Genomic DNA, 17,875 nt, shown 5'->3' on the forward strand with positions numbered 1-17,875 from the left:
CAACGTTCAGTGAGGGATCTTGGCAGGTCAAATCTAAGGAAGAGAAGGACCAGGGGAGACGTGGCATCATCTTGAAGGGCTGCCACAGGAAAGACGGGTAGGCGGGTGGGTGTCAACCTATTCTCCAAAGCACCTGAAGGCACCCCACTCTGGACATAGCAAAGTCTTTCTTGGACAAGCTATTGTGTCTTTGTACTGTGAGTGTCAACACCTGAAAGTTGGGTGGGATTTGTACAGGAAAGGGACACAAGCCCACATCACAACAATAACTTTATTGTGATTAATTGAATGAGCCAAACATTGATTCTTCTCAAAGATGAACATGATAGAAAAGAGGAGAAGTGGAAGAAAAGGCCTCCCTGGACGTCAAGGAACAATTTCAGAAACTCAGAAGAAGTGAATTTGGGCTGAAGCAAACCGTCTCATTCTTGATTTGTGCCAGAAGAATCAAAGCTTGGTGTGAACAGCTTGCACACCAGAGGTTGCTCAAATGCTGGGCACCCTCAGAATCCTTATCCTGAGCAGAAGAGGTTATATGGAGGTTGGCGTACAGATGTGGTACAGGCGGTCATTGCCAAGTTCATTTTGTTCGGCGAAGAACCAACCATAATTTTAAAGTAGCAGACTGGGTTCTGGAAGGGATATAATGGAAGAAAAAAACAGAGTTGGAAGGGATCTTGAAGGTCATCTAGTCCAATCCCTTTGTGATGACCTGGGGCGTGGCATGAAAGCAACATAGCCAGAGAACCAGTCCAACTTCTCTTTATTGTTCCAACTGGGCCCCCAAATCATCCCACAGTCAATACCAAGCCTTGCCTGGACGGACTCTCTCCGTCCCCAGTTTTCCCCAAGGCCAACAGAGCCGTCCTCCCCCACAGGTCACCCTCCCCACAGATTCCAATTCTGAAGGAGATTTTAATTATTTTCATGGACAATTTCAATTCAAAACATTAGGGGGAGACATGACAGCTCCCATATTCCAGGGGCTGACTTTGGCTACATGAAGGACCCAGCTGGCTAGGGAATTTGGGGAGTTGATGTCCACACATCTGGCTTCAGATGCAAGCAACATGGTTATAGTCATATGTCGGGAGAGAGAGGTACTAGGAAGGAAGAGAAGAAGAATAGGAATACAGTCTTAGTAAATAGTTTGACAGTGTTGTGGGGATTAATTGTTTAGCAGAGTAATGGTGTTCGGGGAAAAGCTGTCCTTGTGTCTAGTTGTCTTGGTGTGCAGTGCCCTATAGTGTCGGTTTGCGGATAGGAGTTGAAACAATTTATGTCCAGGATGCGAAGGGTCTGTAGATATTTTCCCAGCCCTCTTTTTGATACGTGCAGTATACAGGTCTTTGACAGAAGGCAGGTTGGTAGCCATTGTTTTTTCTGCAGTTCTAATTATCCATTGAAGTCTGGGTTTGTCTCGTTGGGTTGCAGAGCCAAACCAAAAATAAATACGTGGCCTTTTAATTAATTAGAAAGCATGACCAGCTTCATTGATTGCAACACGGAAAGAACTTTATGCCTTAAGAGCAGCAAGAACATCATTTCAAGAGGAAATATTTCCTCTTGAACAGATATGAACAGCATGTCCTTTTGGGCCATGATAACAGCCCTTTTTGTCCACAATCCAAAAATCCCTCCTTGGGAAGACCCCCTAAATTGCCTCCTGTCCCATCCCCATTCCCTTCCAGTTGGTCCCCTTCTTCTTTGGGGCAGCCCCTCAAATAGCAAACAATGATATCGTGTCACCCCTAATGTTTTGAATTGATAGTAGTCCATGAAAATGATTAAAATCCCCTATGCATAGTGGCTGCTGAGTTCAGACAAGGCAAGAAATCCATTGATTTAATTTATCAATTAAACTGCAAGTATACAATTGGAACTTGGCATCTACTCTCACCTCCTGATTCGGATCTTCTTATATATCTTTGTGTTACTGGTTTTCTTTTTACATTCTGCTTCAACCAACTCCATATGTAAAATGGTATTTGACCCCAATAATTACCCAGACTTAAAAATAAATACGTGGCCTTATAATTAATTAGAAAACATGATTGGATTCATTGATTGCGACCCAGAAAGCACTTTATGCCTTGAGAGCAGCAAGAACATCAGTACAAGCGGGAATATTTCTTTATCAGATACGAACAGCAGAAATCATGTCCTTCTGGTGCATAATAACAGTCCTTCCGTTAGGACACCCCCTAAGCTCCCTCCAGCACCCCCAAATCTTTTTATTGTTTCCAGAGCAATTCGGAGTCCTTTGGCTAACCCCAAGGACCCAATGAGCCCACCCATCCCTCAAAAAAAAACCTCCCATCTCCAGACCCACACAAGTTTTCAAGTGTGATCTGACAGTATGGTATAAAGCGATACTAGAACTTCAAAGAAGAGGGAGTCAAGCTATTCTCCAAAGCACCTGAAGGCAGGATGAGAAGCAAGGGATGGAAACTCATCAAGGAGAGAAGCAAGCTGGAATTAAGGAGAAACTTCCTGACACTGAGGACAATTAACCAGTGGAACAGCTTGCCACCAGAAGTGGTATGGGTTTCATCACTGGAAGTTTTTAAGAAGAGACTGGACAGCCATTTGTCTGAAATGGTATCACCCCCTGGTTGAGCTGGGGGGGGACTAAAAGACTAAAAGCCAATGCAATCCTAAACTGCATTAACAGAGGGATACAATCAAGATCAAGGGAGGTACTAATACCACTCTATTAAGCCTTAGTAAGGCCACACCTGGAATCCTGCATCCAGTTTTGATCACCACACTATAAAAAAAGTGTTGAGACTCTAGAAAGAATGCAGAGAAGAGCAACCAGGATGATTAGGGGACTGGAGGCGAAAACATACAATGGACAGTTGCAGGAACTGGACATGGCTAATCTAGTGAAGAGAAGGAACAGTGAAGACATGATATCAGTCTTCCAATATTTGGAGGGCTGCCCCAGAGAGGAGGGAGTCGAACTATTTTCCAAAGCACCTTTGAAGGCCAGACAAGGAACAATGGATGGAAACTGACCAAGGAGAGATTCAACCTGGAAATAAGGAAGAATTTCCTGACAGTGAGGACAATCAACCCATGGAACAGATGTTGCCTTTGGAAGTTGTGGGAGCTTCATCACTGGAGGCTTTCAAGAAGAGACCGGACTGCCATCGGTCAGATATGGTGCAGGGTCTCCTGCTTGGGCAGGGGATTGGACTAGATGATCTCCAAGGTCCCTTCCAGCTCTCTTATTGTGTATTCTATTCATCCTCTTAATCAAGGGATTCTCACCAGCTTTGCTTTGCAGTCAAAATTTCCCTTCTTGAAACCCCTCCCTCCCTTGCTTCAAATGTGTCCATGGATCATATTCTTTAGATTTTTCATTCCCCCCCCCAAAAAAATATAGCTCCGTATCCCATGCAGAAAGAAGCCCAGATGCCCCTTGGGTGAAACTCTCCAGGGCTTTGAGGGGTGTGTGACAATCCTGGGGCTCCCCAAATCCTCATTATTCACCTGGTTAAACATAGCCTTATACAGTAGTAGTAGTTTACTTTATTATCTATAGAATTGAATTGAAAACCCCTGATATTGAATTATATTGGGGAAGGGGCGACAATCCTGGTTTGGAGGGGGAGAATTTCCCCGCATCCTCATTGTCCACGTGGGGGCTCGGCTTCTGCTTAGGAACTACACAACTGGCAGGAGCGCTGATGTGTCCTAGCAGACCGCGAGGAGTAACTCAACTGACTCCCCCGCCATCCCCTCATCTACTTTCCCCCTAACCTCAACTAGGGGTAAGTACTGGACCGAGAGGGGGACTCAAAGCGGGAGAAGGCGGCGAGCACCTGGGCAGCAGGGACGGTCCAGCCATGGAGGCAGGGCTTCTGGAGAATAGGCGTGGCTTCCGCCCAGGTGAGCACCGCTGCCACCTGCAGCTCCTGCAGATGTAAGGCAAATCGGTGGAGGTCGGTCTGCTTCCCCGCCTGCCAGTGATCCTCCCTCTCGCCAGCCTCATGGTGTGCTCCGGGATTCCTGTCCCATTCCTTCTCGTCTTCGGCCCCTCCTGGTGCTCTTCCCAGAGATAATGGGAAAGCCCGAGGGTCTTTACGAGGTGCCCCTCACTGATCCGATTGTGCCGAAAGCCACCGCCTTTGCAGTGTTGGCATACAACCACCGCCGAAGTAACAGTCCCAACTATTTCAAGGTGCTGCTTGTGTTGTAAAGGTGCAGTCACAGCACCCCCAAACCCTTCTATTAAGAGCCCTGGTGGCACAGTGTTTAGAATGCAGCATTGCAGGGTAACTCTGCCAACTGCCAGGAGTTCAATCCTGACTGGCTCAAGAATGACTCCGCCTTCTGTGCTTCCAAGATGGATAAAATGAGGACCCAGATCTTTAGGGACAAGATGCTGGCTTTGTAAACAGCTCGAAGGATACAACGAGGCTGCCCATCTAAATCCCCCCTCCCCAAATCTTCCCACCTCCAGACACACACCTGTGCCTGCATCTGTACAACACGCAGCAACTTGAAATAGTTGGCGCTCTCCTTTCGTCGGTCGTTGTGTTTTGCCACAGGAAAGGCGACGGCAAGCGGCACAATCGGATCAGTGAGGGGCATGTCGTAAAACCCCTCGGGGTCTCCCATTAGCATCTCCGGGAAGAGCACCAGGAGGGCGCCGAAGAGGGCAAGAAGGGACGGGACAGGAATCCCGGAGCGTACCATGGGGATGGCGAGAGAGATGATGACTGGCAGGCGGGGAAGCAGACCAATGTCCACCGATTTGCTTTACATCCGCAGGAGCCTCTGGCAGTGGCACTCACCTGCGAGGCGGCTACGCCCATTCTCCAGAAGCCCCTCCCCCATGGCTAGACCATCTCCACTGCCCAGGTGCTCGCCGTCTCCGCTCGCTTTGGGTTCCCCTTCGGTTCCATTCTCCCACCTAGTTGAGGTTAGGCTGAAGTCGGTGGGGGGTCAGTTGAGTTACTCCTCGCGGTCTGCTAGAAAACGTCAGCGCTCCTGCTAGTTGTGTATTTCCTAAGCAGAAGCCGAGGCTCCACGTGGAGAATGAGGATGCCGGGAAATTCTCCCACTCCAAACCAAGATTGTCCCCACCGCCCCAAAGCCACGGAGATGATTCCCTCCCTTTATGGACGTTACTAAGCTTCTGTTCCTGTGAGTTTTCAAGAAGCTTTTAAGAACAGACTGGACCGGAAAGAAGGCGGGGCTTAGCAGTGAGAAGACGGATTTTCAGGCTACTCCTGAAATTCCTCTATTCCGAAGGAATTGGACGTTTCATTTTTGAACCCAAGCTGTCCCGGAGAAGACAGTGAAAGGTTGGGGGAGATCCAGTGACCCCAGAGACGTTCGCAAGGTCCCTGGGGGCTTGGAATTTAGCCTCCATTGCCAACTCCTTCTGGATTAGCTGAAGCCAACCGAAACTGCAGGTTGCCCCTAAGAATGGTGGAAGTGTTTTCAACTAATAAGCTGATTTTATTACTCAAAGAGATACGGTCCGCATTAAAATTCAAGCTAATTGAAACCAAAGAACAGAAGAATCTAGCGGCGAATTGGTTTTTTTTTTATGGGTTTATGGCCGGTGGTTACCCTATTTCTTAAATGTTTTGAATGCTGTTTACGTGGATAAAGGAAAGTTTACTTTACTTCAACATTCTCTCTGACTCTCCTTAAGTGGGCTGTAAACCAATTTACTATAATTTGGCTTCTTATAACTTGACACTTTTACTGCTTGGCTGTGTTGGTCTAAGATCAGATAAGATTGCATAGCTCCCAGCGTGTCCTTACTTGCAAATATCTTCTGCGTCACAACATGGCGTCTATACTTGCTTCAAGTGATTCGTTTCAAATGATCTTTTCCGCTTTTCAAAAGTTGTTTGACACATATGAAAAATCTGAAAAACAACTGGACTATTTGTTGTTTTTAACATTAAAATATGAAGAAAAAAGTGAGAACGTTGAATGTTTGAATGCTCCTGAAATTCAAATGAAGAATGTCAGAAAGGAAGTCTCTCAACTTGCTGACACGTCGGGCGTCTGGTTTACTTCGGAGGGAGAAAGAGAAAGAGATGCAACGCTTGAAAGGGGGGCAGCCATACAGAAGATTTATTTCAAAAGACAGAGCGCAGGAGGAATGAGAAGCATTAAAGAATCTATACTTTATGAAACATTATTTGCAGAATTTTCGATACCACTCTTGAAAATCAAAGACAAATTGAGTGGAACAAGCCAAGAACAACGTTATTACATCAGAGGCATCCTAAGCAAAAAGGTGCGAAGATATTCCTGTTTGGACTTGCTTATAAAAATGTTTGGGGAACTTGTTTTAAGAATGGCAAGAGGACTAAGGAAGTTTTGTTATTGGAGAGACATAGGCTGATAGATTGAAGAATACAATTGAAAATTAGCTAAATCTAATTACTCTTATTTGTAATAGATATAGCTGAATAATAATTGATATTGATCGTAATGTATATAATGTGGAGTTGATATGATAAATAATAATTGGATATGAGAAAGGAAGGTTGGAAATATTTTTGGACTATATACAAAGGTTATTAATCACAATAATTATCACTATTAAAAATAAAATAAAATGTATACAGTTAAATGTTAATTAATATGGGGAAAATGTTAAGATATATGATATAACTACATAAAGAAGGGAGAATGATAATAAACTATACTGCATGGAAGATGGAATTTTTGGTATTAAATATTATGGATGCTCAGCTAAAATAGGATATGAGGATTTGATGTTAACAGAGGATTTTACAAACAAGTAAATGAAATGTCAGCAGGTGTTATGGATGAATTCTTTGGCATAGTTAAGGATGAAGGATGTTTAAATAACTGTAGTCAACTAAAAGTGGAGGTATAATGATGTTAATATGGTAAACATTTGAGTTAAGATATTTGAATTAATATGAATTAATGGAAGAGATGCACCAAAACATGTTGTAACCAGCTGATATACTTTTTTTTATAATATATACCTGTGTTTTGTTTTGTTTTTCTTTCTTTTCTTTTCTTTTTTTTTTTTTTTGGTCTTTTTTTTTTTTGGTTTTTCTTTTGTTTTTCTTTTTTTTTCCCCTGCCTTGTTTTTTTTTTTTTTTTTTGTCCTGGTGTGGGCATGTGTTGTTTAAGTAAAAATTATTATTATTATTTATTATTATTATTATTATTATTATTATTATTATTATTATTATTATTATTATTATTATTATATACAATTGTATCACAGCGGCCAGTTGTTTCGCCGGATTTGGCATTGGTTACTAGTCGGGCCCCACCCAGGGGCCTAGGACGTCGTAACGTATTTTCGTAATATGTGTGCAGATCCAAGCAGTGCGGCTTTTTGCATTTGACTGATGGTGATTTTGTCAATTTTTAACTGTTTTAAATGTAATTCCAGTGCTTTTGGAATAGCACCCAGTGTGCCAATTACCACTGGAATTACCACTGCTGGTTTGTGCCATAGTCGTTGAATTTCGATTTTTAAGTCCTGGTATCTTGCGATTTTTTCATGTTCCTTCTCGGCGACCCTGCTATCACCTGGTATTGCGATGTCTATGATTGTGACCTTATTTTTCTCAACCAGTGTGATGTCTGGTGTATTATGCGCCAGTATTTTGTCGGTTTGTATACGGAAATCCCACAAGATCTTGACCATCTGATTTTCAGTGACTTTTTCAGGCTGATGTTCCCACCAGTTTGTTGCTGTTTTAATATTATAATTTTTGCACAAATTCCAATGGATCGTTTGTGCTACTGAATTGTGCTGCAATTTATAATCAGTCTGCGTGATTTTTTTACAGCAGCTGAGTATGTGACCAACAGTTTCATCAGCTTCTTTGCAAAGTCTGCATTTGGCATCATCAGAGGATTTTTCGATTTTGGCCTTAATGGCATTTGTGCGGATAGCTTGTTCTTGCGCAGCCAGGATTAGTGACTCTGTTTCTTTCTTTAATGTACCTGTTTTTAACCATAACCAAGTTTGTTCACTGTCCACTTTATCTTTTATTTTTTCCAGAAATTGACCATGCAGTGCTTTGTTCTGCCAACTCTCCATTCTTGATTTTATCACATCTTTTCTGTATTCTTGTTTTGTCTGTTGGGCCTTCAGTAGATTTTTTTTCTTTACTTCGATTAATAGATGTTCTTGACTTTCTTTTAAATAATCAGCCAGTGCATGTTTTTCTTCTTCAACTGTTTGCTTTACTTGTAATAATCCTCTGCCACCTGATTTTCGGGGCAGATACAGTCTATCAGTATCACCACGTGGATGTAAACTGTAGTGCATTGTCATTAGTTTCCTGGTTTTTCGGTCCAAAAGGTCCAAATCAGCTTGTGTCCAGTTAACTATGCCAGCTGTGTATCTTATAACTGGTATTGCCCAGGTATTTATGGCCTTGATTGTATTTCCACCATTCAATTTAGATTTCAAAATTTTCCTAACTCTGTTGGTGTACTCTCGCCTGACAATAGTTTTTACTTCTCCATGCTTGATGTTATCCAACTGCAGAATGCCTAAGTATTTGTAGGCTTCATTTTCTTTGCATTTAATTAGTTGGCCATTGGGCATTTCAATTCCCTCACATGCAGTGATTTTGCCCCTTTTTATGGATACAGTGGCGCATTTTTCCATGCCAAACTGCATTGAAATATCGGTGCTGAATACTCGGACTGTATTTGTCAATGATTGGATTTCTATTTCTGACTTTCCATAGAGTTTCAAATCATCCATATATAGTAAATGCGAAATTTTTTCAGCTTTTTTGGCTGTTTGGTAGCCTAATTTCATTTTTTTTAAGATTACTGATAGTGGGATCGTTGCGATGATGAAGAGAAGAGGTGAAAGTGAATCACCCTGGAAAATTCCTCGCTTGATATTAACCATTCCGTAGATCTCATTCCCTACTGCCAACTCAGTTCTCCATTGTTTCATCGCCTTTTCAGTAAAGGATGTAATATTTTTGCTAATGCCAGTTGTTTCTAAGCATTTTATGATCCAACTATGTGGCAGTGAGTCAAATGCCTTTTTGTAATCAATCCAGACCATATTCAAGTTCGTTTTTCTGTTCTTACAATTTTCTAATATCATTTTATCAATTAGAAGCTGATCTTTTGTGCCCCTGCTCCTTCTTTTGTTGCCTTTTTGCTCTACTGGCAAGATGTTGTTTGTTTCCAAATAATCCATCATGTTATCTGCAATAATGCCTGTGAGTAATTTGAAGGTTGTTGGCAAGCATGTTATTGGTCTATAGTTTTCAGGTGTTGTTCCTTTAGTTGGATCTTTCTGAATCAAGTATGTTTTTCCAGTTGTCAACCATTCATCAATTTGGCCCTTTTGTAAAATTTCATTCAGTTGCCTGGCCAATATTGCATGTAAACTGGTCAGATATTTGAGCCAGAAACCATGTAATTGGTCCTTTCCAGGTGATGTCCAATTCTTTACCTTTTTAACTCGATTTTTGATCATCTCAGTTGTTATTTGTAATACTTGCATTTGTTTGTTGCCAATGCTTTTCTCAAAGTCATGTATCCACTTTGCTTCCTTGTTGTAGTCCTTTGCATTTTCCCACAATTCTTTCCAGAATTCAACTGTGGCCTGCTTTTCTGGTTTTTCACTTTTGGTGTCACCATTCACATTAAGACTTTGATAAAAACACCGTTGGTCTGATCGAAATTGCTGATTTTGTTTATATTGGATGATTCGTGCTTCATATCTTTCAATTTTTCTAGCTGTTGCTGTTATCTGCTGTTTTACAATCTCTACAGCTTCATTGATGTTTCTTGTATCCAATCTATATCTTCTGATTAGCCGATCTATGATTTATTATTTTATTATTATTATTATTATTATTATTATTATTATATAACAATTATAGTCAAATGAAAATCGATATATGATGATGGTGACATGTATGAATATTTGAGTTAAAACGCTTGAGTTAACATGAATTATGTTTGTTGACTGTGGAAGAGATGCACAAAAATCTATTTGTAATCAACTGATACACTTTCTATAGCATGTAAGGAAAGATGTTGTATTTGTTTTAAATTAAAAAATTTTTAAAATTATTAATAAAATAAATAAAAAAAAAAAAAGAACAGACTGGACCTACCATCTGTCAGAAATGGGGTAGGGTCTCCTGCTTGGACAGGGTTGGACCAGATGACCTGCAAGGCCCCTTCCGTTAATCTGTTAGCCTGACTGTGTGTTTCCCAAGCATAAGCCAAGGTTACCGTAGACTGGTGGAAAATGAGGATTTGGGTAGCCCCAGGATTGTCTCCCCCTCCCGAAAGGCCTGGAGAGCAACCAAATAGTTAGTTAGTTAGTTAGTTAGTTAGTTAGTTAGTTAGTTAGTTAGTTAGTTAGTTAGTTAGTTAGTTAGTTTGTTTGTTTGTTTGTTTGTTAAACTTGTATGCCGCCCTATTCCCGAGGGACTCAGGGCGGCTAACAAACAAATGGGGAAGGGGGAAATACAAAAAAGCGAACAAGACAAAAACAGATACAAAAAACAGGTTAAAAACTAAACAACAATCGCAACAATTCAAGTGGGGCTGGGAACTCATCAGCCCCAGGCCTGCCGGAACAGCCAGGTCTTGACGGCTTTGCGGAAAGCCTGAAAGGTGGTGAGGGTCCGAATTTCCACGGGGAGATTGTTCCAGAGGGCCGGAGCAGCCACAGAGAAGGCCCTCCCCCGGGGGGTCGACAGTCAACATTGGCTAGCTGATGGAATCCTGAGGAGGCCTAATCTGTGGGATCTAATTGGTCATAGGGAGGTAATTGACAGGAGGTGGTCTCTCAAGTACCCAGGTCCGATACCATGTAGGGCTTTGGGGAACCCCAGGATTGTCTCCCCCTCCCAAAAGGCCTGGAGAGCAACCAAATTGCTTCTCATTCAGCATCTGGCAGCTGTTGCAGTTCCCACCAAGGATGCTTCAGGGGTCTCTGATGGCCTCTCTTCCTCCCAGGTGGGACACACATAGGTTAAAAAAGACCTCATGGACTGCATAGCCCAGGGCAGACCCCCATTCCCCCCCCCACTCTGGTCAAAGCAAAGTCTTTCTTGGACAAGCAATTGTGTCTTTGTGCTGCTGTGGGTGTCAAAACCTGAAGGTTGGAGAGGATTTGGATAAGAAAGGGACACAAGCAGGAACATCATGCTGATAGTTTTATTAAGATTAATTAAATGAATAAGCAAAATATTGATTCTTCTCAAAGATGAAGATTATAGAAAAGAGGAGAAGCGGAAGAAAAGGCCTCCCTGGATGTCAAGGAACAATTTCAGACATCCAGAGAGGTGAATTTGTGCTGGAGCAAACCGTCCCATTCTTGACTTGTGTCAGAGGAAGCAAAGCTTGGTGTGAACTCAGCTTCCACACCAGAGGTTGCTTGGCCGCTGGACACCCTCAGAATCCTTCGCCTGAGCAGAAGAGGTTCCTTTGGAGGTCCAGATCAGACACAGGCAGTGAATGTCAATCCCAGCTTGAAACGTCGAGAACAAAGTGGATTTTTAGGTCTTGGAAGGGAATGGAAGAGACATACAGAGTTTGGAAATCATGGAGATCATCTAGTCCAACCCCTTATTCAAACAAGAGACGAGGCAGGAATCCCAGAGCTGAGCATGCGGCTGGCAAAGACAGAGGATCACTGGCAGGCGGGGAAGCAGACCGACCTCCATGGATTTGCCTTAGATCCGCAGGAGCCTTAGCTGGCAGTGGTGCTCACTTGCGGGGAGGCCACGCCCATTTTTCATAAGCCCCTCCCCCATGGCTAGCCCATCGCTGGTGCCCAGGTACTTGCCGCCTCCGCTCGCTTTGGGCTCCCCTTTGGTTCCATTCTCCCACCTAGTTGAGGTTAGGCTGAAGTCTCAGGGGGGAGGACGAGTGGGTCAGTTGAGTTACTCCTCGAGGTCTGCTAGAAAACGTCAGCACGCCTGCTAGTTGTGTTTTTCCTAAGCAGAAGCCGAGGCTACCTTTAGCTACGTGGACAATGAAGATGCAGGAAACTCCCACCCCCTAAGCTCTCTCCAGCACCCACAATACCTTCTATTAAGAGCCCTGGTGGCACAGTGTTTAGAATGCAGCATTGCAGGCTAACTCTGCCAACTGCCTGGAGTTCAATCCTGACTGGCTCAAGAATGACTCTGCTTTCCGTCCTTCCAAGATGGATAAAATGAGGACCCAGATCTTTAGGGACAAGATACTGACTTTGTAAGCATCTCGAAGGATAAAACGAGGCTGCCAATTTAACCCCCCCCCCCCAAACCTTCCCACCTCCAGACACGCACCTGCTGGAGAGAGCTTAGGGGATGTCCTAATGGAGGGACTATTATTGTGGCCCAAAAGGACATGATTTCTGCTGTTCGTATCGGGTACAGAAATATTTCCGCTGGAACTGATGTTCTTGCTGCTCTCCAGGCATAAAGTCCTTTCCTGGTTGCAACCAATGAAGCTGATCATGTTTTCTAATTAATTAAAAGGCCACGTATTTATCTTTAAATCCAGGTGGAAGACGGGAAGGTAATGGAATACCATCGTATGGTGGAGTTGGTGAAAACTACGTGTCAAAAGAATGCCGGTAGGCTGACATATAAGAAGATCCAGAAATGCGAGGAACTTCCAGGGATTCCGGGGAGATTGGATGCCAAATCTATTTGCATTTTAATTAATAAATTTAATTAATTGAAGAAAGCTGCCTTGGCTGAGGGCAGCAGCAAAGGGGATTTCAATAACTTACATGGACGATTTCAATTCAAAACATTAGGGGTGACATGATAGTGGTGTTTCCTATTTGAAGGGCTGCCCCAAAGAAAACAGGAGACAACCTATTCTCCAAAGCACTTGAAGGCAGGACAAGAAGCCACGGATGGAAACACATAAAATAGTAGTACCACTTTATAATGCCTTGATAAGACCATACATGGAATATTGCATCCAGTTTTGGTCGCCACAATATATTAAAAAGATGTTGAGATGCTGGGAAGAGTGCAGGGAAGAGCCAAGAAGGATATTAGGGGACTGGAGGCTAAAACATACAGACAAAGAACAGTTGTAGGAATTGGATATATTTGAGGGACTGTCACAAAGAGGAGGGGGTCAATCAATTCTCCAGGGAACCAGAAGTTAGTACAAGACATAATGGATGGAAACTAATCAAGGAGAGAAGCAAAATAGCCTTGGCTGCTGCTTAGGAAATGCACAACTAGCAGGAGAGCTGGCGTTTTGTAGAAGTTTGCCAGTATTAACTCAGCAGACTCCCCCTCCCTCGCCCCTCCGACTTCAGCCTAAACTCAAATAGGGGTAAGAATTGGGCCAGAGGGGAACCCAAAGCGAGTGGAGACGGTGTGCATCTGGGCAGTGGACGTGGTCTACCCACAGAGGGCGTGGCTTCTGGAGAATGGGCGTGGCCTCCACACAGGTGAGTTCCTCTGCCACTTGCAGCTTCTGCAGATCTAAGACAAATACCTTCTGGACCTGCCAGCGACCCTCTCTCTCGCCAGCCCCATGATGCACTCCCAGCTGCATGCCCCGTCCCTCCTAGGTCTCTTCGGTGCCCTCCTGATGCTGTGTCCGGAGCAGCTACTGGGGACCACCGAGGTTCTTTCCGACTTGCCTGTCACTGATCCGGGGGTGCATAACGTCCTTGTCTTCGCCGTGGAGCAATTCAACAAGGACAAAATTGACGACGGCAACTATTACAAGCTACAGCATGTTTTAAAGTTTCAGTCACAGGTAAATGTCTGGAGGTGGGGAGGTTTTGGGGTAGGTAGGTGAACAGCTTCCTTGGGTCCTTGAAGTAGCCAAAGGCCTCGGAATTGTTCTGGAACCAATACGAAGAGCGTTTAGAGTTATATACTGCTTCACTGTGCTTTACAGGCTCTAAGCTGTTTACAAAGTGAGCATCTTGTTCGATGCTTAGATCTGGGTCCTCATTTTATCAACCTCGGAAGGACGGATGTTTGAATTAACCTCGAGCAGCTCAGAGTCTAGCTGCTAGCAGTGGGCAGAATTAGCCTGCAATATTGCATTCTAAGTGGAAGGGAGGGAGGGAGGGAGGGAGAAAGAAAGGGAGGGAGGGAGGGAGGAAGGAAGGGAGGGAGGAAGGAAGGAAGAACACTTAAGATTATATCCCGCTTCACAGTGTCTCTATGCAGTTTATAGAGTCAGCCTCTTGCCCCCAACAACCTCGGAAGGACGGAAGGCTGAGTCACCCTTGAGCCAGTCAGGAGTGAATTCCTGGAAGTTGGCAGAGTAAGCTGGCAATGCTGCAGTCTACCCACTCTGCCACCAGGGCTCTTAATAGAAGGGTTATGGGGTGCTGGAGGGAGCTAAGGGAGTGTTATAGGGGAGGGACAGGTATGGTGGACCAAAAGGACATGATTTCCACTGTTTGTATCTGATACAGAAATATTTCCGCATGAACTGATGTTCTTGCTGCTCTCAAGGCATAAAGTACATTCCGGGTTGCAATCAATGAAGCCAATTATGTATTCTAATTAATCAAATTTTTAATCCAGGTCACTAATCGGAGCAAATACTGTCTTATGGTGCAGATGGTTAAAACAAACTGTAAAAAGACATTGGAAAAGAGTTATCGCGAGATCCAGAAATGTAGAGGTCTTCCAGGGCTCATAAACGTAAGATTGGATGCCAAATTTCGATTATCTATTTAGGGTTTAATTGATAGAACCTGCCTTGACTGAGCTCATCAGCCACCTCTGCAAAGGGGATTTCAATAATTTCTATGGACGATTTCAATTCAAAACATTCAGGGTGACACGATAGCGGTGTTTGCTATTTGAGGTGCTGCCCCAAAGAAAAAAAGCGGGGGGTGTCAACCTATTCTCCAAAGCACCTGAAGGCAGGACAAGAAGCAACAGATGGGAACACCTGAGATAGTAGCACTGCTTTATAATGCCTTGATAAGGCCACCCTTGGAATATTGCATCCAGTGTTGGTCACCACAATATTAAAAAAAAGGGTGTTGAGACTCTGGAAAGAGGGCAGAGAAGAGGCAACAATGGAAGATTAGGTGGCTGGAGACTAAAGCATATAAAGAACAGTTGCAGGAATTGGGTATGTCTACTTCTATGAATTAAGGTCTAGCAGATAGCAGTATTCCAGTATTTGAGGGGCTGCCAGAAAGAGGAGGGGCTCAACTTAATTTCCAAAGGACCTGACGGCAGGATAAGAAGCAATGGTTGGAAACTAATCAAGGAGAGCAGCCACCTAGAATTAAGGACTTTTCTAACAATGAGAACAATTAACCAGTGGAACAACTTGCCACCAGAAGTGATGGGTGCTCCATCACTGGTGGTTTTCAAGAAGAGACTGTGCAGCCATTTGTCTGGAATGGTACAGGGTCTCTTCCTTAAACGAGGGTCTCATGCCCCCATCGGAATTGGAATTTGTGGTGAGGGTGACCTGTGGGGGGGGGAAGGCTCCGTTGGCCTTGGGGAAAACTAGGGATGGACAGAGTCCGTCCAGGCAAGGGTTGGTATTGACTGTGGGAATGATTTGGGGGCCCAGTTGGAACAATAAAGAGAAGTTGGACTGGTACTCTGGCTATGTTGCTTTTGTGCCACGCCCCAGGTCATCACAAAGGGATTGGACTAGATGACCTTCAAGATCCCTTCCAACTCTGTTTTTCTCTTCCATTATTTTCCTTCCAGAACCCAATCTGCTACTTTAAAATTATGGTTGATTCTTCGCCGAACAATATGAACTTGGCAATGACCGCCTGTACCACATCTGTACCCCGACCTGCGTATAACCTCTTCTGCTCAGGATAAGGATTCTGAGGGTGCCCAGCATTTGAGCAACCTCTGGTGTGCAAGCTGTTCACACCAAGCTTTGATTCTTCTGGCACAAATCAAGAATGAGACGGTTTGCTTCAGCCCAAATTCACCTCTTCTGAGTTTCTGAAATTGTTCCTTGACGTTCAGGGAGGCCTTTTCTTCCACTTCTCCTCTTTTCTATAATGTTCATCTTTGAGAAGAATCAATGTTTGGCTCATTCAGTTAATTAATCTTAATAAAGCTATCAGCGTGATGTTCCTACTTGTGTCCCTTTCTTGTCCAAATCCTCTCCAACCTTCAGGTTTTGACACCCACAGCACAAAGAAACAATGGCTTGTCCAAAAAAGACTTTGTTTGTCCAGAGTGGGGGGAAAATGGGGGTCTGCCCTGGGCTATGTTGTCCATGTGGTCTTTGTGTACCCATTACAGTCTCACCTGGGAGGAAAAGAGGCCATCAGAGACCCCTGAAGCATCCTTGGTGGGAATTGCAGCAGCTGCCAGATCCTGAATGGGAAGCAATTTGATTGCTCTCCAGGGCTTTGGGACGGGGGACAATCCTGGTTGGGGGTGGGAGTTTCCTGCATCTTCATTGTCCACGTAGCTAAAGGTAGCCTCGGCTTCTGCTTAGGAAAAACACAACTAGCAGGCGTGCTGACGTTTTCTAGCAGACCTCGAGGAGTAACTCAACTGACCCACTCGTCCTCCCCCCTGAGACTTCAGCCTAACCTCAACTAGGTGGGAGAATGGAACCAAAGGGGAACCCAAAGCGAGCAGAGGCGGCAAGTACCTGGGCACCAGCGATGGGCTAGCCATGGGGGAGGGGCTTATGAAAAATGGGCGTGGCCTCCACGCAAGTGAGCACCACTGCCAGCTAAGGCTCCTGCAGATCTAAGGCAAATCCCTGGAGGTCGGTCTGGTTCCCCGCCTGCCAGTGATCCTCTGTCTTTGCCAGCGGCATGCTCAGCTCCGGGATTCCTGCCTCGTCTCTTGTTTGAACAAGGGGTTGGACTAGATGATCTCCATGATTTCCAAACTCTGTATTTCTCTTCCATTCCCTTCCAAGACCTAAAAATCCACTTTGTTCTCGACGTTTCAAGCTGGGATTGACATTCACTGCCTGTGTCTGATCTGGACCTCCAAAGGAACCTCTTCTACTCAGGCTAAGGATTCTGAGTGTGTCCAGCGGCCAAGCAACCTCTGGTGTGCAAGCTGAGTTCACACCAAGCTTTGCTTCCTCTGACACAAATCAAGAATGGGATGGTTTGTTTCAGCCCAAATTCTCCTCTCTGGATGTCTGAAATTGTTCCTTGACATCCAGGGAGGCCTTTTCTTCCGCTTCTCCTCTTTTCTATAATCTTCATCTTTGAGAAGAATCAATATTTTGCTTATTCATTTAATTAATCTTAATAAAACTATCAGCATGAAGTTCCTGCTTGTGTCCCTTTCTTATCCAAATCCTCTCCAACCTTCAGGTTTTGACACCCACAGCAGCACAAAGACACAATTGCTTGTCCAAGAAAGACTTTGCTTTGACCAGAGTGGGGGGGGGAATGGGGGTCTGCCCTGGGCTATGCAGTCCATGAGGTCTTTTTTAACCTATGTGTGTCCCACCTGGGAGGAAGAGAGGCCATCAGAGACCCCTGAAGCATCCTTAGTAGGTAGGATACGAGCGATCCTTTGCAAGGCAGAGCTGAGGATTACGTCCAATTCCTCGCGGATAAAGTTGCTCGGCTTCGGACGGACCTGGACTCCAATTGCGCAGAACCAGCTGAGGCATCAGGGGAGAATCTGGCAGGACATCACTGGACTGAGTTTCAGGCTGTTACCCCTGAGGACGTGGACAAGGCCATGGGAGCTGCAAGTGCTTCCACATGTGTATTGGACCCGTGCCCCTCCTGGCTGGTTGCTAACAGCAGAGAGGTGACACGGGGCTGGATCCAGGCAGTTGTTACCGCCTCCCTTCGGGAGGGGTTCTTTCCCCCCACTCTAAAGGCGGCGGTGGTGAGACCCCTTCTGAAGAAGCCATCTTTGGATCCAGCCGTTTTAAACAATTACTGTCCAGTCTC

This window comes from Thamnophis sirtalis, unplaced genomic scaffold (assembly GCF_051295495.1).
Source record: "Thamnophis sirtalis isolate CommonGarterSnake01/CBP01778 unplaced genomic scaffold, rThaSir2_p1.2 scaffold_2, whole genome shotgun sequence".
Lineage (NCBI taxonomy): Eukaryota > Metazoa > Chordata > Lepidosauria > Squamata > Natricidae > Thamnophis > Thamnophis sirtalis.